Source organism: Anomalospiza imberbis, chromosome 16 (genome assembly GCF_031753505.1).
Source record: "Anomalospiza imberbis isolate Cuckoo-Finch-1a 21T00152 chromosome 16, ASM3175350v1, whole genome shotgun sequence".
Classification (NCBI taxonomy): Eukaryota; Metazoa; Chordata; class Aves; order Passeriformes; family Viduidae; genus Anomalospiza; species Anomalospiza imberbis.
The window spans coordinates 16,597,207-16,619,335 of NC_089696.1; the positions used below are offsets into that span (position 1 = coordinate 16,597,207).

The 22,129-nt window shown below is 51.7% G+C and overlaps 1 long non-coding RNA gene across 1 annotated transcript; it reads left to right on the forward strand.

The window, feature by feature from the left end:
- The first annotated feature begins 20,731 nt into the window (after positions 1-20,731).
- On the forward strand, positions 20,732-21,465 carry LOC137483385 (uncharacterized). The gene is made up of 2 exons (XR_011004450.1): positions 20,732-20,829; positions 21,184-21,465. It is a non-coding gene; the product is annotated as an uncharacterized lncRNA (long non-coding RNA).
- The last annotated feature ends 664 nt before the right edge of the window (positions 21,466-22,129 follow it).

A 22,129-nucleotide genomic window follows, 5' to 3' on the forward strand; every position in this document is an offset into this window, starting at 1 on the left:
GGGGAAGCCCGGAGGGGACACGTCTGGATTTGGGCAGGCTGAGCTGAAATGAAGGGCATGCCGGAGGCACCGGGGGCAGAGCCAGAGCAGGGAGGGACCTGGCCAAGGTGCAGCCCTGGGCTGGTGCTCCTGGGTGCTGTTGGGCGGCCCCACAAGGCACCGGGCAGGGGGAGCCCAGCGGGGCGGGAGGCTCAAGCCGGGAGGAGCAGCCTCATTTAGGCATCATGACTTTATTAAACATTTAAAACACAAAGTACAACATTTATTGGGAAGAATCGCTTTCCTACCAATTACAGTTAATAGGGTAAAATTAATGTACCAATTAATACGGCTGCTTCTAAACTTGGTCTAATATGTTAAATACTGTTCCTATCTCTGTAAATGCAGTGAAATAAAGTGATGATCAGGATAGGAGCTAATAAAGTTTTGCTTCTCTGTACTTAAACTATTTGGCATCACTGAGTTAAGGCACAGGAAAAAGGAGATTATTTAACATTTTAAGGTTTGTAAGACCCATAAATCATTTCATACATGCCATATTTGTTGAAAAGGATAGAATACATTCAATTTTACAGTATATTAAACTTCATCTAATTTGAACGTAAGAACAGACCAGCAAAATAAATGACCAATTTCTGAAGCAGAAATTACCATTTGGCTGCTGCCATTATGAAGCTGCTGGTATTTTATCATGTTCTTAACATAATATTGCTTGTCTATTGATGCATAGTTATAGTGCTAGTCCAAATTGGAAGGCGGTGAAAGAGGACAGTGCAGAGGGTTTTTTTAATAGGCGTCATTTGTCAGATGTTATTTCAGAGGTCTTTGCATTGATGATAATATGCAGATTAAACCAGAAGTAAATAGGGAAAAAAAGAGAGAGAGAGAGAGAAAGGAAAGCAGAAAGAGAATGAGAATTTCAGCCCATTTTGGCTGCAGCAGGTGGACCAGCCCCTGTGGGACCAGATAGCAGTAATTTGGGTTTTAGGGTTTTTTCTGAAACCTCACAGTACTTGACAAAAGGAGATTTCCTTCCTTGCATCCCAATGCTGCAGGGGCCACAGGGAGCGTGGGAGCACTGAGTGCCAGGGCAGGACTGGGGGTGGAGCTCCTCCCGCCCAGCACTGTCCCCCCCTCCTCACTCTCCCTGCACCATCCAGAAACCTGAACGCAAATAAAAATTATGTTTAGTTTGCAAAACAGGAGGAATGCACCTCCATCCTCTAGAGTTCATTGTTCTGCTAGACTTGGTATTATAGTGGCAATATATTACAGAGAAGAAAAATCAGCTGGCTGCTGCCTCCAGAATGACAATGGAAACCACAAACACGCTGGAGCTGCAGCTGCCCAGAGGGGAACTGCCAGGGCTCTGCGGGCACTGGGGCACTAGGGTGCTTATGGGGAAGAAGTCCCTCCCAGTCCCAGGGCCACAGCGTCCCATGGGACAAACAGACACCTCCTGTGCAGCAGGCATGGCCACGCTCCGGACAGGGCAGGCAGGGACCCAGCAGCCCTGGTCACTCCTGCTGCTTCTCAGCCATCTCAGGCTCTTCAGGCAGCAGCTCCTCTGCCGGGGCAGAGCACCCTCCCAGGGCAGGGCTTGACCCCCAGGATAGGGCACTACCCAGAGCAGGGCACTCCACTGGCACCAGGATCAGCCATGCCCACAGGCAGAGGCAATCACTGACCACTGACTGCTGACCACTGACCGCTGACCACAGCACCTGCCCCAGTGCTGCCCAGGGGCACAGCTAATGAGCTGAAATCAGCTTCATACCAAACCCACCCAAACAAGAATGAACAAGGGGGTCCATTTGTGTTAAGGACAGTCATCCTGACCCCTAGTCCTCCCACTCCCTCCCTGCGGGGCTTCTGCTGCCTGCAGGCTCCAGGAGTGGGGCAGAGCTGGGGCAGCAGTGCAGACCTGCAGAGTGCTCTGCGCTGGCAGCTGCTGAGAACCCCCCGAGCCTGGGTCTGCTTAAACCAAATGAATTGCTCAGATATTAGGAGTGGAACTGGGTTCTGTGCCTGCAAATCTGCACAGGGATATATTGTGCTTTAACATAGATTTCAATTACTTCCCAACCTTCAGTGTGATGATGCGACATTATGCTCTACTGCCAGGGTTTGCCAGCATGCTCCTACTTTTATTTCTCCTGTTAAATATGGTCTTTGTTGCGCTTCATTGATCTCTGAGCATATTCTGCTGTTTACAACTTTGATAATCTTTGTGTAATCTTCAGGGGTAATTGAATTCTGACAAACATAGCGGAATTTTAAACACCACACAGATTTCAGTACATTGAAGAGCCATGATGTGAAAGTCAAAACTGGAAATGGGGAGTAGCATTTGCTTTCAGAGTCTGTCCTGAACAACAGGAGATGAGCCAGGCTCAGAGCCCAGGGACATTGACAGCAAGTTAGGAGACATGACTGGGAGTGGGACCAGACCTAGCCCAGAGCTTAATCCCAAGCAGACAATATAATGTCATTTAATAACTTTTTAATATACACCCCCAAGACACTTCTGCACTTGCACAAAGTCCCAGAAATCCCACTGGGTCTACTCTGCTAGGATAGGATACAGTCAGCGGCTACCAATTTTCACTAAATACCTCGGGAATTGCCCATGTACAAATAAATTATTGTTTTTATGGACATATATTGTGAATTAGACAAGGGGGAAAACGTTGCAGTTGGATTTTGATGTAGAAGGTTTTTTTGCAGAGCCCATGGGGCACATGCATAGCGCTTTCATAATCATTATTGTTATTTATTATTTGCCAGCACCAGGAACGTGCCCAGCCCAGCAGAGGCCAGATGGAACACAGCTGCTGGGCAGCACTGTCCTCCCAGTGCCCACAGGCCTCAGGCATCCACCCAGCCTCCCGTTCCTCGCCAGGACACCAGTGCCACATCCCTTGCCCCAGCCTGTCCTCCTCTCCCCCACACCAGCCCCCAGATGCTGCCGTAAGGCACAGCCTCCCTCTTGGTGTCTGGAAAAACAGCTGTCTTGCTTGAGGACATCAGATTTTTGATGCATTTTCTACAAACTTTAATTTCCCAAGCCCTCCTCACTGAGGATGCAGGGGGACTGCTCAAGCACGCTATAAATTAGTATGCCAGCAGAGCTGCTGCTGGAAGGAGGATAAGCTCAGCCAGACAAGAAGGAGCCTCCAGAAATCTGAGTGCTGGAAGGGAAAACTTGCTGGTCTCCTGCTGTTTGTGCTGGAGCTCTGTGTCTCCAGTTTATTGCAATAGCACACGACAGCCTCGGTGCAGCAAAGATTTTCTGCTGAAGGGTCTGAGCTGCACGGAGGGTCCCCATGCAATCGAAAGAAAAGGAATTAAGGGGTTGTCTGGTCTGAGAAAAGGGATATTGAATCTAATCTGAGATGGTGTAATTTGGAAATCCAATTGCAGTTGTCCATCAGCAAGGGCAGCCACTGGTGAGGGGAGGCAGGAGGCTGTGGAGCACCAGAGCAGGGAGGGCTTAGCCCCACAGGACCCCAGGAGCCCCTGGGGGAGTGCAAAGCCTCCGTCACCTGCCACAGCCCACAGCCCTTCCCAGGGCTTTCACACAGCGAGGCACTGGAGCCCCATGCAGGGCACAGCGCTGCGAGTGGAATGGAGCAGGAGGGAGGCGGCTCCGAGCGCTCCCCACCTTCCCTCTCCTTCCCGGGAGATGGAGCAAGGGAAACGCCAGCAGCACACCCAGCATGGCTCATCCCGTCCCCATCCCACAGCACGGCTTCCCCTGCACCTCCCTGCCTTTGAGTGTTTCAGGAGAGACCAGACACCGATTACAATTGATTTAACATTTTCTGCTAGAGTTTAACTCCTCACATTTCACTTGCCCGGGGTCATTACACTGATATTTCACCAGAAGCCTGACAATTTTTTAAGCTCCTGGATGGACCCAGTGACCGAAATGAGGCCAGAGTCCTCTGCCAAGTGGCCCTTGGCTAAGGCTCCTGCAGACCACCTGCAGCTCCCAGCTTCCCCTCCTGCCTCTGCCCCGGCGGAGGCTCAGAGAGGATTTCAGATGCCAAAGTCCGTGACTGTGCACAGGGCTTGGCAGTAAGGACACAGTCCAAGTCAGATTGCAAAGCCAGCTGTTCCCTGCTGTGCTGGGTGCTGCCCATGGTGGGCAGTGGGTCTTGAGGCCCCTCACCAAGGATGGTGCTGGCTCAGCAGCCACCAGCCTGCTGGGAATCGCAAGGGGAGCGAGTAGAAAGGAGACGCATGAAGGTGCATCAGGGCTACCTGTCCCCTGCCCACCAGCTAGCCCCTGCAACATCCACAGGTGAGGAAAGGAGGGCAGAGAAACAGACTCAGGCTCAGTTTATCTCCTGCAGGACTTGAGGGCCCTGATGGAACCTCAGCACTGGCTCTGCCCTGATGGAGAAGTGGGGAGCAGATGAAACCTCCCTGCAGCACAGCACTGAGCATCCCCCCAGCAGGAGAGCTGGAGCAGAGCTGCTCTCAGCTATTAGCTCCCCACATGTGCTTTATTTCCTGAATTAAAGAGCAGAATTATAATGAGACTTGACGTTAAATTCCATAAAAAGTCAAGCTAATCAGTGACCAAACCTGTAATTGATTCTTTTGCTAGTTCAATACTTAATGCTACATGTTAAGCAATAGGATTTTACAATTTGCTAGCACTTCACTTACAGAGAATTAAGCAATAAAAATCTATTCAGAGTACAAGCAGCAGGAAGGAAACCACAGCTGCTAATACGTGAACAAGCCAATAAAGTGGCTCAAACACTTGCATCAGTATCTTGTTTTTCAGGGAACCTACCCCTGTTTGATAGTGAAACCTCTTTAACACATTCGAGGGAGGTGTGAAACCCTAGGGAGGCGATGCCGAGGCGGGGCATGCCGTGGATGAGGCACAGGTGGCAGCGGATCCCTGCCAGCCCTGGGGCTGGAGAGCTGCTCCAGCTCGGGCAGCCCCCGCGGGGCACTCGGGGCTCGGCCCCGAGAGGAGGAGAAGCCACCGCGCTGGGGCTGCGCCCCAGGTGCACACCCAGCACGGCAGGGGCAGCTGTGCTGGAGCAGAGACTGGCACCTGAGCCAGGCACCCACTGCCCACACAGGGAGCAGAGCTCCTGCCAGTCGTGGGTCAGGAGGCAGCACTGGAGGGGACAGCACAGGTTGAAAAATGCAGCTTTTTAGAATTTTTTTTTTTCTTTTCAGTCCCCTTGCACTATTTGTTTGATGTTATTCAAGGCAAAATTCAGACCAAGGAGACAGCTCCCACAGCCTTTTCCATAGACAGGTACCAGAATTCAGTTTCAAACAGTTTGTGTTTTAAAATGTAAAATCACCCACATCCCTCTTTGCCCAGTTTGCCCACCAAGCTTTCCTCCTTTGGGCCTTTCTTGTGTTTCAGCACAAGTCAAATCCTTGTCTGGAGCCACATGGTGCTTCTGCTGAGTGTTCATCCCCCAGCAGTGACAGCACATCCCTGGGAAGGGAACACTGTCGCCTGCCCACCCCCAGCAGGTGACTGAGCAGCTGGATGTGTCCTGCCATGCCCTGCTGCTCTCAGCAGTGCTGGGGCACGGTGGGAGTGCAGCGTGCTCCCCAGCACTCCTGCCCTTGCCAGCACCTCAGCCAGGCCCCGTACAGTGAGGCAGGAGAGATGCTCTGGAAACACAATCATTATTGGGAGGGGAAAGGCTGCGCTCCTGGTCTCCAAGGGGGTTCAGCTGCCTGCTACAAGGATTCAAGGGATATGCTGAGGCAGATTTTATGAATTCCACTGAAGCTGTGGACCCGCTGCGTTAGGCAAACACCTTGCCCCTCGCTGTCAGAGCTGCTCTACTCTGCCCAGGCCAGGGACAGCAGGTGCTCATCAGTAGACTGCACATCGTCCACAGCTTTTAGTACTGGCCCTGCACATCTGCCTCAGAGCCCACAGCAACACGTCCTGCAGGCCTAGAGCCCCTTTCTGGACTCTCTTCCAGAACATCTTTCAAACATATGCAGATGTCCTAATCTGAGCACCCAGTGCCCAGCCACCAGCCCCTGACTGCACCAGCTGAGCCAGCAGCACACTGCTGATCCTCAGGGAAGCAAGAGCCTAGGAAAGAGAGTTAGATTAGGACCAAATCTGCCTCAGATGTGAGTGCATGGCCCTGCAGAGTGTCCTGCCAGCAGACCTGAGCCAGGAACACCATGCTGTAGAGTTGAAATGCTGAAACATGGCAAGGAAACAGATCTACAGCCTGAGAAACAGCTTCTGAATGAAAACTTTAAGTAGTAGTAAATCTCATTTTTAATAATGCATATTAACACTGCCAAGAGATGTGGCTAAAAAAATAAAATTTCTCTGGGCTGGAGAAGAACATAGAGAAATCAAACCCCATCAGTAGGCACAGCACTTAGCTGGGGGTTGTGGCTGCAGGGAGCCCCAAGAGGGGCAGCAGGTACAGGGTGATGGCACAACGGAGTCCCAAGGAGCTGCTGTCACCACTGTCAGACTGCAGGCAGCACTGCTGGGTTGTGGAGATTATATCTTCAAAATATACCTGGCTAAAGGATTCATGTCTGACAGCTTCAAGTGTTAGACAATTTGTACAGCACAAGAATGTGTCTGAACACTTGTCACTGCAGACTTGTACAGGGAGCTGTGGCCACACACTGGGCATGCCCTGCATCTGTTACAGGTGCATCCATCACCATCCACAGGCACTGTATGGAAATCACTGTGTACCCAGGAGATGTGCTGCTGCCACCCCCACAGCGAGGACACCTGGTCTCCATGCCCTGGGTGCATTCCTGCCCCTCCACAGCCCTGCTCCAGCTATGTTCTGACTGCTGGCAAGGAAGAAAAACACAACTTTGGATGCAACATTTCTGCTGTCTCCAGGTGAAGCAGAGCAGGAAACTGGAAATGCAGGTGCCTGTGCAGATGGGAGGAAAGAATTGCTGTCTGTGCTGAGCCAAGAGCTGTCAGGAGCAGACAAAATCATGATCTCGGGTCAGTTCTGGTGGACATTTGGAGACTCAGGGCTGCTTCAGGGCTGTTATTTTGTGCCCAGGTTGGGAGCAAGAGCAGTACTTGGAGGTGTCAGTGTCAGGAGAGGTGGGTGTCCCACATGTGCCAGCCAGGACCCAGAGAGCTGCGAGCCACCTGAGCATTTCTCCAGATGGGATGCCTGGAGGGGCAGCAGGTCCAGCTCTACTATTACCAGAACTCAGGACACACATTTGGTATTTGGGGCTGAGCCTCTGCTCAAATGCTTTCCACACTCCTGTGTCATTTCCCCTACAACACTGAATACCTCATCACCAGGTGTCTGCGAGAGCCTTCGACCATGAAATTATATGGCTCTACCTTGACCTTAGACTTTCCACAGTGACCATCTCCTGCAGAATGCACTCTGCAGCTTGGGGGCATTTCTCTGAATCAGCCAACAAAAAATACAGCCTCAAAATGTGCATCTCTGCTAATTCACGAGGATGCCTCCCCTGTTTCCAGAGCAGCCCCAGCACAAGGCCAGGAGCTGGCTTGCTGCAGCAAGGGCTCCAGCAAGGGCCCTCTCCTGCCCTCAGCACCTCAGGCCGCAGGGGATGCTGCAGACATTGATGACCATGCACGTTGCCCCATATGGCTCCAGTGAAGGCTGATCCCAAAGCTCAACTGCACTTGCTCCCAGTTCACACCAGTATCCCTCCAGCTAAGCATGTGTCTCTTCCTCCCACTGTGCCTGCAGAAACAGGCACCACCTACCAGGATCCAAACACTTTTATTTGCCCAACTTCTTCCAGAGGATTTAAGAGCTATTCATCTCAAAACTAAAAAAATCCCTAATGTGGTGTGCCACAGAGCAGGAGGCAGAGGGGACCCACAGTCGTATGCAGGGACTGGGCTCAGGAGGGCTGGCACAAAGCTCCCAGGGCACTGTCAGCTGGAAAGCAAACTGCATCCCACAGGATGCTCCTCTGTGCCAGAAAACCAACCCCCTTTCACCACCCAGGGGGAGAGAAGAGCCAAGACAGACCCCCGAGTCCCCCACCCAGGCAGAGGGGCCTTAAAAGCAATGCCCTGGTTCCCGGGGGAGGAGAGAAGCCCCTTGCTTTTCCCACCACTCTCAAGTTGCTCCAGCAATCAGAGGCATCTGATCTTCCAGGAGTCTGATCGAGTGAGAATGCCAGTGTCATTACCAAGTTAATTAGAAAAAATCAAATGGAGCTTTAAACATTTTTATAATACATTTGGGTCTTTTTGGCAGGATTATTGCAATCTTTTGGGTTTCCATTTCCCATTAAAGCATTCTCAGTAGTGCACATATAAAAACTATGTGATCTTGGCTCCTTGCTGCCTTTTTTCCTTCCCTACCCCCCTTTTTTTTTTGGGTAAGATTTATTAAATATTTTAATCAGTTAAATTCTGGCAGCTTAAACATTTTCTTTAATAGCCTTGTTAAATGTGGATTAGATTTAAAATCCCTGCCTCTGAACTCTGAAGCAGCAGTATTTATATGCAATGTTAAAAAAAATTAAAAGCTTTACAAAGCAGTAATTACTCCTTTGCTGCAGGAGGAGGAGAGATTGACTTTCTAAGTTATTTTTAGGCAAGTTTTCCAGTCTCACCGTTCCCAGACAATACTACACAAGTATCACTTACTCCTCCTGAAGGATTCCCTTCAAGGAATGTCAAGGTGTGGCATGCCTCAGATGCAAAGCCCACACCACCAGCTTTGGTTGGTTTTGTGCCAGCAGGAGCAGCCAGCAGCCCTTGCAGCTCGCTGCTTCCTCTGAGCACCCCCACACAGCAGCCTCTCCCAGGGGAGCGGGTACCCAGCAGCACGGCAAGAGGGGCCAGGAGCAGCCCAGCAGCACGGCAAGAGGGGCCCCCCTTATCTCCCCCTTTATCAGCCGAGCCCAGCAGCCCCTCGCAGCCCCCAGCTGCTCCCATCAGGCGCGATGGGCCAAAGCTTCAGCCCCGGCTGGGGCAGTCCCGGCTGGGGCAGCCCCTGCCCCTCAGCCATCCCCCTAATGGCACTTCTAAGGCTTTTGCTGTACCTGGGTGATGCGTGCCCTGACCATCACCCAGCTCCACGCTGTGCTTGCAGAGGACACAGAGCCCTGGTCTAGGGTTACTTGAAGTCCAGAAAAACCTTCACGTGCCATTAAGAAAAGCTAAAGCAGAAGGGAAGTCCCTTGTCCCCTGTTTTCCCTTCCTTCCCCGTCCCTGCCCCAGCGGGAATTGTCCCGGGCTGGGACAGACCCTGTGCGATCAGAAGCTCCCAGGGAAGGCAGCACACTCCGTCGTGGCAGGGGCAGCATCCATCTGTCTCTCTCACAAAGGCATGGTGGGCTGGGAAGGGCAGGGAGGGTAAGCAGTGATTTACAAAACGCTGCTGGCAGCAGCTCGGGCGCGCAGAAGCAGAGCCAGCGCCTCAGGAAGGGCCACGGGGCAGCAGCCACTGAGCAGGACACACATGGGGACCACAAAGAAAAGCCCCATAGAGGGGAGGGTGACCTGACCGCCCCTCACATCTTCTGGAGAGGCTGCCCTGGCTCCTGGGGGTGGGCTGCTTCAGGGCAGTGTGTCCTGCTGGGACAGGGGCAGGTGACAGGACAGGGCAGGGTGAGCCCCACGCACAGGACTGCAAGGTGTGTCCCAGCAGGTGTGCCCAAGTCAACAAGGCTTTTCTGGGAGAAGCTGGGACTGCCCCTCTGGATGGTCTGGAAGGCAGCTGGAGGGTCCAAGGGTTCCCAGGGGGTGCTGAGAGGAAAGATGCCAGGCTTGTAGGCAGCACTCTGAACTCTGGGGTAGCAAAACCCACATGAGGGAGGGAGGGAGAGCTCCCCGGGCAGCGCTGGATGGCCGAGCTTGCCCTCACCCACATGAGAGCAGAGAGGAGCCCACACACAGCCCTGCCTGGGCAGCACTGAAAGCCCTCAGCACGTGTTGTTGGAAGGATGAGCTTTGCTGAATGTTTCTGAAGAACAGAAGGTACCTTTGGGAGCCTTATCTGGGTTTTAATGAAGCTTTTTGCCATTGAATGTAAGTCAATTTTCTTGGAGTGATTGCCCTATCTCTGGAGGGTATTGTAGGAATAGGTAAGACCTAGAGAGGGACAGGAGTAATATCAAGGACTAGAACAATTCTCAAGCAAGGAGAGACAGAAAAACAAGGTAGAAACAGAATGAATAAATAATAAATGGTCTTCAAGAGACAGTCTGGGAGCTCCTCTTATCCCACTCTCATAAAACAGAGGAAATATAATGTCAAATTAAAAGGTGGAATAAAAGGTAAACACTTTCCTCATGTGAGCTGTAAGAAGTGCATGGGGCTTGGCACGATCCCAGACACTCCTCAGGGAAATCAGCTCTGCCTCACAAGCTTCAGCCCTGGGATGCAGAGAAAGAGCCTGGGATCTGCTGGTGGCTTTGGTCCAGGTGGCAAACTGGCTCCCTCCTGCAGCAGAGGCATCTCCCTGAGCTGATGAGAAACTCAGAGTTGGAGTTCTCAGGCTGAGGTCCCTGCAGCTGGATGATGTGTGGGAAGGATACTCTGCCAATGCTCTTACTTGTCAGTGCTGCCCTCCCACCCTGGGGTGCCAGCTTCCATCCTCTGGACCTGCAGCTGGTCCTGCAGGGACTGTCATGAAGCCACAGGTAAAACAGGGGAGCAAACAGACTGAAGAAATGCTCATGCAGGAAGAGGCCATGAGCAGACTCTGCCTGCCGCAGCCAGCCCTGTGAAGCTGGCTCCTGGGGACGGGACTTCAGGGAACAGAAACTCCTTTCAGTTCTGCACCAGAGAACGAAGACTTTCTCCTTTTAAAATTCATAAAACAACGCAGACCGTAAGCTACAAACTGCGGAGCTCCTATTTACATATATCACTGCAAGAACACAGTGCTCGTTATGAATTATTTAGCATGATGCACTCTCACACCAGCCCTGCTTGCTCCATGCCCTCCTCTCAATTAGGCCTTTGTGGCAGAGGGGTCAGTAATAACAGGTCACTTAACTGTAAATAAAAGTGACACTGGGAGATATGCTGGAGTATTTATTTGTACTGTTGTATTACTGTAAAACTGTGTTCATGGAGATCAGCTCCTCACACGTTTACTTGTCATGCAAAAAATGTGTTTAGCACAATGCAGCTGACACAGCTGGAGCCCAGCAGATGTGGCTGTTCCGTGTGGCTGCTCCTGGCTGGGCACTGAGCTGCTGTGCCCCGGAGCTGGGGCAGCCTGGGGGCTGCTCACCCTGCCCAGGCCAGCACGGCGCTGCATCCAGCCTCAGGACAGACACCGTGCGGGCATGGGAGAGCTGCCAGGAGCAGTTACTAAAATGAAACATTTTGTGACAAAGAAGCAGATTGCTGACAGTGAGCTTGGTATGTCAATTTATTTGGCTCTCTAAAGGACAGCGTTTTAAGGAATTTTGGTGCTTGTCAACCTGATGCCTTTAATGTTATTTAAAAGAACAAATTCAGTAAGGATGTCCAGTTCTTCATTTTGGACCAAATTAAGCACCTCCCCATACAAAAAGGCTGCCCTTTGTTCTGTGTTTTATGGTACTCTCTGCTTTGTAGAAGTTTTTGAAAAGTAATTTAATGTTAAGTTAATGTTTCTGGGCTTTTTGAGCTGCAAGCAAATAGAAAAATCAGGTATTTACTCCCCAGGAAGTAAATCAGGTTTTTACTCACCCAGGAAGCTCTTTCCAACCTGGCAGCCCCTCCTCCCCTCCCTGCCTGGCACCCTCCATCCCTCCCATCTGCCAATCTCCCCCAGCACAGCTGCACTGCAGCTTGCCCCTGCTACCTGACTCAGGGCCATAGTGGGGACCCTCTGGCCTTCAGCCAGGCAAGGATCACAGCAGCCTTGGTCTGCAACAGTCCACAAATTCACTTGCCATCAGTGGGATCAACCTGCATCAAAAATTAAACTGCTGCCTAGCGGAGCTCCATTGTCAGCAGGTGATGCTCCTGGGATCATCCTCAGTGCAAGGGGATGGAGAGGAGCATGGGATGAGGGTCCCCAGTGCCCAGCACGTCCCTGTAGAGTTGTACCCCTGGTCCTGTGTCCCCAGAGGCTGCAACAAGCCCAGCCTTGCTTTTCTCTGTGCCTTTGTAAAAGGGTCTTAATCCCAAATCCCATGGAGGGGCAGCAGCAGCACCTCCCTCCAGAATGCCAGGGTTGGCTGCTGCCTCCCTCCCTGGCCTGGCAGGACAGGGCAGTGGGGCAGGGGGCTGCCCTACCACTGTGGAACAGGGCTGGGATCCCTCACATCCAGCAGCAGCCCCCTCCCAGTGCTCAGCATGGCTTTTCCCAGGAACTGTTATTAGCTCAGTATGGGAGATGATAATAACAAGCCATTAATGGGAATCTGTTTGAGTGCCACTGTGTGGCAAGATCGTAAATTAATGGTCGTTTCATTTATTGTCATTTTACCCATAACAAGATGCTGATTTTCCTCCTGGGACAATGAAATTGATCTGTAAGAACCATAAATCCTCCCCCGTGGTGTGGCTGGAGCAAGGTGCTGGATTAACAGGCTAATGGCAGAGACTTGAAAGCTCATGAATCACGTGGCAGCGGGAGGAAAGGGCAGCTGTACTGGCATCACAATGGCTCCTGTGCCAGAGCTTTCTGCAGGCTGACAGCGAGGTATGTCAGGCATTAGATCGAGAAGATCCAAATATTCCTCAGTGGCTTGTATTTTCTGTTAATAGAACATTTTTAAAGGCAAACCAAAATGGTCCAGGACACCTTGTTGCCTTCACCCCATTGAGGGTGTCCCAGACAGATGCTGCCCAGCCTGCCTGCACACCAGCAGCTCAGGATCAGCCAGGAAGAGGATTGATGGCTTCTGTTGCCTTTACCTGGAGCATAAAACAAAAACACATTGAAAATTTATAGCACGCATTGAGCTGAAATGCTTCCTTTACTTTCTGTTCCCTGCTGTTCCCAGGACCCCCAGCCAAGTGCCTTTACTCTCTGGACAAGTCTGGCTTCACAATAGTGACGCCTGGGAGAAAAATTAAGAAGAGAAAGTTTCTCATAATTAAGTCTTTAAATGGGAGAAGGAATTGGAGCTGTCAGGGTGATGAGTGCCCTCCTGATCCCGCTGCAGAAGCACTGCAGAGATGCACAGCTCGCTCTGTGCCTGTCCTGTGCTGAGCTGCTCACTGACCCACCCAGCCACTGTCCCAGGCACACTGGTGAGAACCCCCTTCTTGCACCCCACAAGTGCTTTAACCACCTGATGCCTGTTGGAGCCCTCACTCCTTACCCTTTCCCTTTCCTCATCTTGCTCTCCCCTTCACAAAATGAGACAGCCTTACCCAGCTCAGGGCACGATGTGGCACCAGGGCTGGCTGGGCGGAGCATTCCCTGCCCAGAGGGATCCTTCAGCAGAGAAAGACACTGGGGAAGACACCCCTGGGACCCTCTGGTGCTTCCAGGAGCCCTCTGCAAACCCTTACCTCCTGTGGAAAGGTGTTTAGAAGGCCTTACAGCTATCTGGACTTTCTCCTTGTGTAATTCAGCAGAGATATAATTTTAAATATAGCTATTTTTCTCACTCAGATATGAGAAATATTAACTGGCCAAACTTTGCTGTGGCTGTCACCATCCTTTTAGCGGTGTGATTGCCAGCAGGGATTTATTGTCCTCCCCACACCTGGGTTATTTGAGTTTTACTTCGCTGCAGGGCCAGGGCAACAATAAATTTCCTTTTCCTCTGGAACATGCTCTAACCTCTCATTTTCCAATAAAGTGTTAAACCTTGAAGCAACCACACTGGCCTGGTGCTGGAGAGGAGTGGAGTTCCTGCTAAGCCAGGGAACTGCCTGATGTGGGCAGAAGGGCACCCCTGGGGGCCAGGACGCCTCTTCCCACAGTGGCTGTCATGAATTCCCTTCCTTTTCCTGGGGGAGCACCCTCCCCACGCAGAGGCTGCGTCCTGCCTCTCCCTAGCAGCCATACCCAGCAGGGGAAGGTGCCTGAAGGCATCAAGGGAGGGTGTGCAGGAGTGCAGGTGTGTGCCCACCCAGCGAGGCCTGCCCAGGACCGTGGCAAGGGGGAGCAGCCCAGGAGATCCCCCACCCCACAAACGGTGTGTCCCCAGTGCAGCCCCTGCCACACTCCTTCAGCACACAGCAGGCTGGACCTCAGCCAGTGGTGGGGGGACAGCAGGAGCTGCTGGCAGCACAGAGCTCATCACCAGCACGGAGTTCAGGCTGTTAAAGGGGTCCCAGCCAGCAGCCCCCACCCCCACCATTCCAGCCCTTCCTGCTCCTACAGGGCTGCAGGAGAGGCTGACGGGGCAGGAAGGGTGATGGGTGGGTGGGGGCTGCCTCTGCTGCTGGCTTGTTACACAGCCAGAGGTGGCTGCAGCCCCAGGTTCCACTGGCTGAGCTGGTTGGTGAGTTATGGCAAGGAGCCGTGTTGTGGAGACACGGCTTTTCCAATATATTCTGTTTGGATTGGCAAGTTGGTCTCACTCTTTCTCAACTGACTGATAAAGCACTAGACAGGGGATTAGTCCTCTTGGAAGCTAAAGAAAGAGGTAATTTGGGTTGTTTATAGCCTGCAGGGGTAGAATCAAAATGTACAATACTGAGAGAGTCAAACTTTTACAGCGTATGGCAGAGCCATAACTCAGAGCAAGTATCACACATTACAGTCCTGTGAAATGCATTCCTGTGACAAAAGGCTGGAAAGGCAGAAAGAATGAGAGAAATTAATCTGTTCTTGGGACAAATATTGTAATGAAGACAGGAAATGCCAAGAAAACTAACCCCTGCCCGGTTCAGTGCTGGAATTAGAGTGTTTAGCCCAGAAGTCCTGGCTCTGTGCTTTGGGCAGTGTTGGAAACAGCCCCCAGCCCCAGTGTCTCTGCAGTGTGAGTAGAGGGGAACCCCAGCCTGACCTTGGATTTTCTGCACTAAAGGAGTAACAGCTTTCCCTCAACTGGGTTTTGCTGGATTTCCATAGCTATTAAATCTAATTGCTGAGATAGAGTTATAAAATTATAATTTTAACCATGCAATTTAGATGGAGTAACCGGTCGCCTATTTCTGTGATTATCCCTGATTATTAAATGAACAGCTGCCTCCAAATATGTTTGCAACAAACTAATTCAATGAATGCATGTGCCTGAATATTCATGGCCCTTATTCGCAGCACAGACTTTTTCACTGTGACTTTAAAAGTTAATTTATCCTGGCAATTTAAATAAATTCACTTCCATCAGCCTTGGTTCAAGCTCCAGACTCTGACACTGAGTTTGGCAGCAAGGAAGGTGTCCCAGCCCCTGCCTCAGCACACACACCAGCCCAGTGTCAATTCCAGGCTTCTCCTGTGTCTTGTTTGCGGGTTTGACAACTCCTCTCTGCACAGAACTAACACAGTGTGACACTCCACAGTCTGTTTGGTTTTGCTTTTCCACTAAAATTTGCAACCATGCCAAGCAGTCAGGAAATAACCCTCCCTCCCCAAGCACTGAAATATGGGTACAGCTGGCTGGCACGACAGCCAGCCGCAGGCTCCCCCGGCTGCTGGGTCAGTGTCGGCTGAGCAATGGCTCCCAACAGCTAGCAGTCATCCTGCTATCAGGAATTTCGTTTTCCTCCTTGCAAAGGAGGCACCATGCATTGCCACCAGCCAGAGTGAGGGTGCAGGGGCCAGGAGCATCCCAGGCAGCCAGCACTGTTTCTGGCCTGCAGTGTGCCAGGGGTGGCTGTGGAGCAGCCCTGGGGCAAGGCACCACTGCACTGGGGGGCAGAAGAAGGCAATGGGGCATGGTGCAAGTGCCCTGTGGCACCTGGCCACTTTGGCCACCTACTGTGGCCCCAGTTAGGGGCAGACAGCACAGACTGGGGCAGAGCTGTGCCAGGGTCTGGCTCCCCATGGGTCTGTCCCCAGCCTGGCCTCCAAGAGCACTAAATGGATTTCTTGGCCTTAAATCTCTGTGTACTCTTCAGAGCAAGCTGCACTGCTACTGACCACAGGAGCATTTTAATAATAGCCTCAGCATGATACAGACTGCTTAGAAACCTGAAAGTACTGCCTGAGTGAGTGCCCAAGAACTGTTATTTCATCTGATGCTGTTTGTATCATGAAGCTCTGGAATTCCCCCTGAGGTCTTCCAGCCACAGTGGCAGCATGCAGCCTCTGGACCCCAGCAGAAACCTCCTGCACTTGGGAATGTGCTAAGCTTTACATACTTACTGGAGAGAAACAGCAGCTGCTGAGGAGGCAAGCTCAGCTCCCAGGACACATTTCTGAGGTGCCTATTAGGCAAATGCTGGCAGCACATGCCTGGGTTCTCCAGGCAATCCATCCATCCTGCCCCTGAGGAAGATCAGCAGCCACTCCACTGGAACAGGCATGCACCAGCCTGGAACACCAAGCCTAGTTGGGGCAGTGACTTGTGCAACCTCTGAGTACAACAGCTTTCTCACATCCCCACTGACATGTTCTTTGGCAAGCAACCACCTTTAAAAAAATGTCTGTTTAAAGCTTTTATTAAAAATCCAAGGGGAAAAAAAAAAAAAGAAAAGAAAAATATGTTAAAGCATTTGAAATGTAAAGTAAGGCTTTCATTTCAACAGCATCCCTGCTGCCTTTTGTCTCCTCCTGTACAGAGGTTTCACAAAAAGAGCCACAGTTTGACAGATGTTCAGATAATATTAAAGAGGGCAACATCTGATTGTGGGGGAAAAGAAACAGTTCAGCTGAGCCAGGCCAGAGCTGTTGGACTGTGACCAGCTGTTCTGCAGAACCAAACACCAACACAAAGGAGGGCTCAGAGGGGCCTGCCAGCCCCTGCTAGAGAGAGGAGAGCATTCCACAGCCTTCCCAGCTCCTCGAGCCCAGCATGTCCTCCCAAGGGACATCCCTCCATCAGTGTGTCCTGGCTCCCCAGGTGCAAGGGTCTGGGTCTGGCTGGGGGTCCCCCACCTCTGTAGTTCCCATGGCTCAGGCAGTGCTGTCTCCCCAGCTGTTCTGAGGGTGCCTGACCCTGGGTGCTGAGGCTGCATCCCTTGGGCTGTTTCCCATGGCTGGGCAGAGGAACAGGCACCTGCTCCAAGAGATTGCCCTGTTGCTGGGCTCTGCTTGTCCCAGGCATCACCTAAGGAAACTCATCCCTATGTACCTTTGGGAGAAAAAAGACTTCTCCTCAGTTCCTGTATGGCTGCTCTCAGCCCTGTGTCCCTGCTCTGTGGGGTTGTCCCCATGGGCAGGGCAGCAGCAGGCCCTGCCCTGGGACCAGGGGCTTTGGGTCTCTGCCCTGGGAGAGAGGTTCCGCAGGGATGCCACTCTCTTGCAGCTAGGGAGGCAGGAATAGGCACCAAGGAATGCTCCTGCTGTTCTAACAAGGAACAATAGATTAAAAAGCTAGTTAAAAATTCATCCAGGAGAGGCAGAGTTTCCCAAGCATATCAGAGTTAATATTTATAAAGGGGATTGTTTCTCAGTCTCAATTATCCTAAAAGCTTGGTACAACTGATGCATGGGAGAAACCACGAACACAGACTTGTCAAGGGAAAACCATTCCCTGTGACCGCTAACAAAATGCAATCAGATCTACAGCATGTGGAGCCAATTGATTTTCAACAAGACCTACAATGTAAACAAATGATTGATTCTCAGCGCTTTCATTTCTGAGCAAGCAGCCACACATGTTTCCAGCTCCCGGTGCAGGTGAGGCTGGAGGTAAACGCGACTGCAGTGGGGCAGCTGCAGCACTTTCATCACCAGAGAACAGCAGGAGCTTTGATTTTTGTTTCCCCGGCCCCTTAAGCAGCCACTAAATAATGAACAATTCCTCATGTAAGCAGCCCCCGATCATGTGAAATCCTTCTGCTGCCAGTGGTCATGTCAGACCACATTCTGCCTTCAATGGGAGTCAGTTTTTTATTGCTTTTGCATTTTCCGTCCTCTGATGTTTCCAGGTTTGCTCTGATTTACTCGAGGCAGATGAGACAGGAATATCTCCAAGAGCTTTATCACTGCTTTGTCAGTGGCTCAGCAGTGCACTGGTGTGTGTCTGTGCCAGCCGTACAGAGGCTGCCCAGACTGCTCCCCTCTCCCTGTGAAACCAATAAGCCATACTCCACTGCACAGTGGCTGTTGGACCATGCCCCTGGGTATGTCAAATTAAACCTCAACCCAGCACGGGCAGACTGCCAATATCAGCACCTGGCCCTGGGCAGGGGTGGGCACCCGGGAGCTGGGGCTGCAGCTGCCAGTGCAGCACCCAACTCCAGCAGTGGAGCCACAGGACCCCAGGGTGTCACCCACTGGCACGTCTTCTTTGTCCCTTCACTCACACCCCTGGTTGCCCCCTCCAAACTATTTTGGTGCCATGGAGGCACCAGTGCAGGACCTCCATGTGCTCCCCTACCCTCCAAGCCCTGCTGGAATGCTGTTAGGATTACTGATGGAGTAATGCAGGGGAAAAGTCACATGTCCATGAACTGCGCAAATTATTGCTGCAATAGGTATAAAACTGCATTTCCAGAGCTCTGTGACCTGCCTGTTTCTGCCCCGTGTGCAGAGGGATGGACTGTCTGGTGCTTCTGCAGCACAGGGCTCCGAGGGTCCCCAGGGAGGAGGAGCCACTGCCCCATTCCCAGAGCCCTTGGGAACAAGGGCCTGGAGCTCTGCTCTCCCGAAGGTGCCAGCCAGCTTATACCAGCAGCAGAGAGCTGCCCTCGGGGCTGGGGGCCTGCAGACAGCCACGTCTGGGTATACAGTTCCTTCCCTTCAGAGTGGGAACAGTGTGGGGCTGCTGCCTTGGATGTCCGTCTTGGGCTACAGCTGCCCTCTGGCCACAGAGCTGAGTCCTTCCCAGAAACAGCCTCCTCTTTCCAGATCTCTCTGGGGCTGGGCATTCATGAGGTGGGGGCTTCCAGAGGTGGCAGAGCTGTGGGGTTCCCCACCTGACCACCCCAGTGGTGCATGTGGTGGGACATACGCTGTGGGGAGGGTTGGTGGCACCTGTGGCATGCCAGGGCTGCCAGGCATAGTGCCTGCTCCTGGTGCCAGGGGCTGGCATCATTCCCCGTGAGTGGGTGCAAATTCTTCCTAAAACACAAACAAAGAAGGAGGCTTGCGTGGGCACTGACAGATTCCTGTGCGTAGAGGGACTCCAACAGGGCCAGGAGTGTTCCTGTTTAAAATTAAAATGGTCTTTTCAAAGCAAATTAAAACTCCTGAAAGCAACCACAAACATCTGTGATCTCCTCACAAAGGCCTTCCTGGCTATTTTAGAAATTACCCTGTGCCCATTATAGTATCAGCATAATTCTGCCTCTTTATTTCAAGCTTGCAAGATATTTATATTTCAAATAATTTTTGCATAGTTCAAATGTGAATCACAAGCTGGTTTTTCTGCTTATGTATTAATTGCATGTGTGTGTCCAGTACTAAGCCTTATTGCCATGTAATTTGTACAATGTAATTAACCATGTAGAAACCATATTATGTTGTGTTTGGAAGTGTTACATCCAGTTAATCTAATTGACTAATAGCATGTTTTCATTTAGCAGCACGTACTGTATTTCCAGTGATTGAATTAATGTCATGTTAACGGCTGCTTTTTGCAACAACATTTGGCATAAATTGCATTAAAAATTGATGCTCGTACAAATGTATTTTGAATACAGCTCAGCATGTGGCCTGGGAAAACACTCCTGCTGTTTATAAAATCAGCTCCACTTAAAAGTGCACTCTGAAGCACAGCACCGCTGCCCTGCCCATGCGCTGGGACCCCCTGGGCCACTGTCCCCCCATGGCCACTGTCCCCCCTGGACCACTGCCCCCCCCCATCCCACCCCGCATCTGAGCCACCCCAGCTGTGATACAGATTCCTTCCAGCTCCTTGGGCTGGAAGTGCCCAGGGCTACACCTTCACTTTCTGGGCTCTTGTGACGGGTTTTAAAAGGACTCTCTGTTGATGAGGTTGTGGTGGGCAAGCTCCAGGCATGTGCTGGCAAAGGCAGACCCAGAGGCACCACCTGCCATGCCCTCAGTGAGTGCCCAGGGCTGCACCTGGCCAGCCTGCCTGCCTCCCCCTGGCAGCCACAAGGACAGGATGGACATGAGCTCCACAGCCATCCTGCCCTCCCGGCCATGTTCACAGGTGGTCCCCAGGGAGGTGGCTCGATGCACCTGTAGCCAGGAGACTCTTGCTTACCTGGATTTGCTGTGGGAAACAACTGGAAGCACAATGCCCAGACCACTCTCCACAACTACCCCCTCTGCAGGGGCCAGGAGAATGGCCATGGGCAAGGCCCATTGTGCACAGCCAGGCCAGGTGTCCAAGTCTGCGGCCACAAGCCCAATGAAGGAGCCCAAGGCTCTCCCTGCTTCTCTTTGACAGATTAAAAATCTTAATTTTTTAAATTCTATATCCATCAGTGTATTCCGTTTCTGCTGGGATGGAGGGAATTGGTTTAAGATATTTGTGAAAGCAAAGCTAAAAAAGAACAGGAAAATTGTTGGTTGTGGTGGCATTTGTCCAAAGCCAGGAAAGCAGGAAAACAAGGCACAGATATATTTGTGCAGATGGCAGTTTGATGTCTTGTTTCCTCACAGATATTTGGCATGTCATTGCAAAACCACATTTTCCCCACCTCTATAAGCACCACTCTGGAAAACTGGGGGGGGCTGTAAAAGACACCACAAGTGGTCTGTGAGCCAGGGAGAGTTCACAGCTTTGAACTGTGAAAGTTCAAAGTGGAAGAAAGTTTCCCTTCCTTGGTTTGCTGTCTTCTTTGCAGGCTATACAGGCTCCATTCTCCATCTCTCCTACAGTCGCTGCTGATCAGCTCTGCAGGTGAGCATCCTGTGGAGGGCGACTCACTGGAACCCCACTCCTGCTGCCGATATGCAGCTGTAACCCTACGGCATCCACGTCCCGTGTGGCAGCAGCAAGGAACCACCACAGCTGCTGCGAGGGCAGCGGCGTCCTGCAGACCCTGCTGGAATGGGAGAGGGCAGCGGTGTCCTGCAGACCCTGCTGGAATGGGGGAGATGTGGTGCAGAAGGCAGCGCTGAGCGGGACAGCGCAGTGCAGCAGGGAACAGCCTTTGCCTCCCTGGACGGGGCAGCTGTGGGATGGAGTTCAGCCAGGAGTTCAGCATTCAGCCAGGAATGCTGCTCTCAGGAGCCATCCCTGTGGGTTTCAAAGGCAAAACATGGACTCAAGCTCCACTCTAGAATCAGGACAAAGAGGAGTGACAGCCTTGACTCATGGCAATGTACTTCACTGGACCCCAGTGTGTTATTGCATCCCACCGAAGATCTCTGAGAAACGAAACCATAACCAGAAAGAAGCTTAAATCACAGAACCTCAGAGCAATTAAAAGTCATGTTCGTACAGAGCCATTAGCGCTGATTCTCACGCTCTTTACATAGGAGCAGAACATAATAATAATTTCCAATTAAATTATGCTTCTCCAAGGTGCATTAACCACTTTTATCCATCCAATTAATTGGATGCACCTCTGCTGCATGGAGCAGTTACACCGCTCTAGAGAGAAAGCAGACAGTTAATAACACCTGCTGCTGTGGTGCTAATGCAGGAACACTCTGCTGTCAAACCCACGGGCATATTCACTGCAGACTGTCCACCCAAACACAGCTCTGTGGCTCCCTGCTCCTGTGCTGTCCTGTGCTCTGTTCACTCCTGCAGTGTCACAGGGGGATGCACCAGTGCCTGGGCTTCACACCAGCACTTGGATCTCGTGCTGCCTTCCTCCCAGGACATGGCACCTGGCAGTTCTGTGGAAAGTAGCAGCCTCTGTGAAGAAATAGCAGACGGCCCAATTTGTGCAGGGAGAGCTAGCCTGCTGCCATGACCCAGGGATGAGAGTTTAGTTACTTGAGAGGGATGTATGTTTCCATCCAAATTTTTTGGGCACCCAATTCTTCAGACTCCTCAGTGAGAAATGAAGGCAGATTCCTCGCATGCAGCAAAAGTGATGTTTGTGCAACACAGCAGCAACAGCAGGGCAGCACGTATATGAAATACTGTGAGTGGGACACCCAGACATGCGTGGTGGCCTGAGTGTGTCTGCAGAGAACTCACAGACACGAGGGCAGCTGCATCTGGGATGGAGCACCAAGGTGCCTTC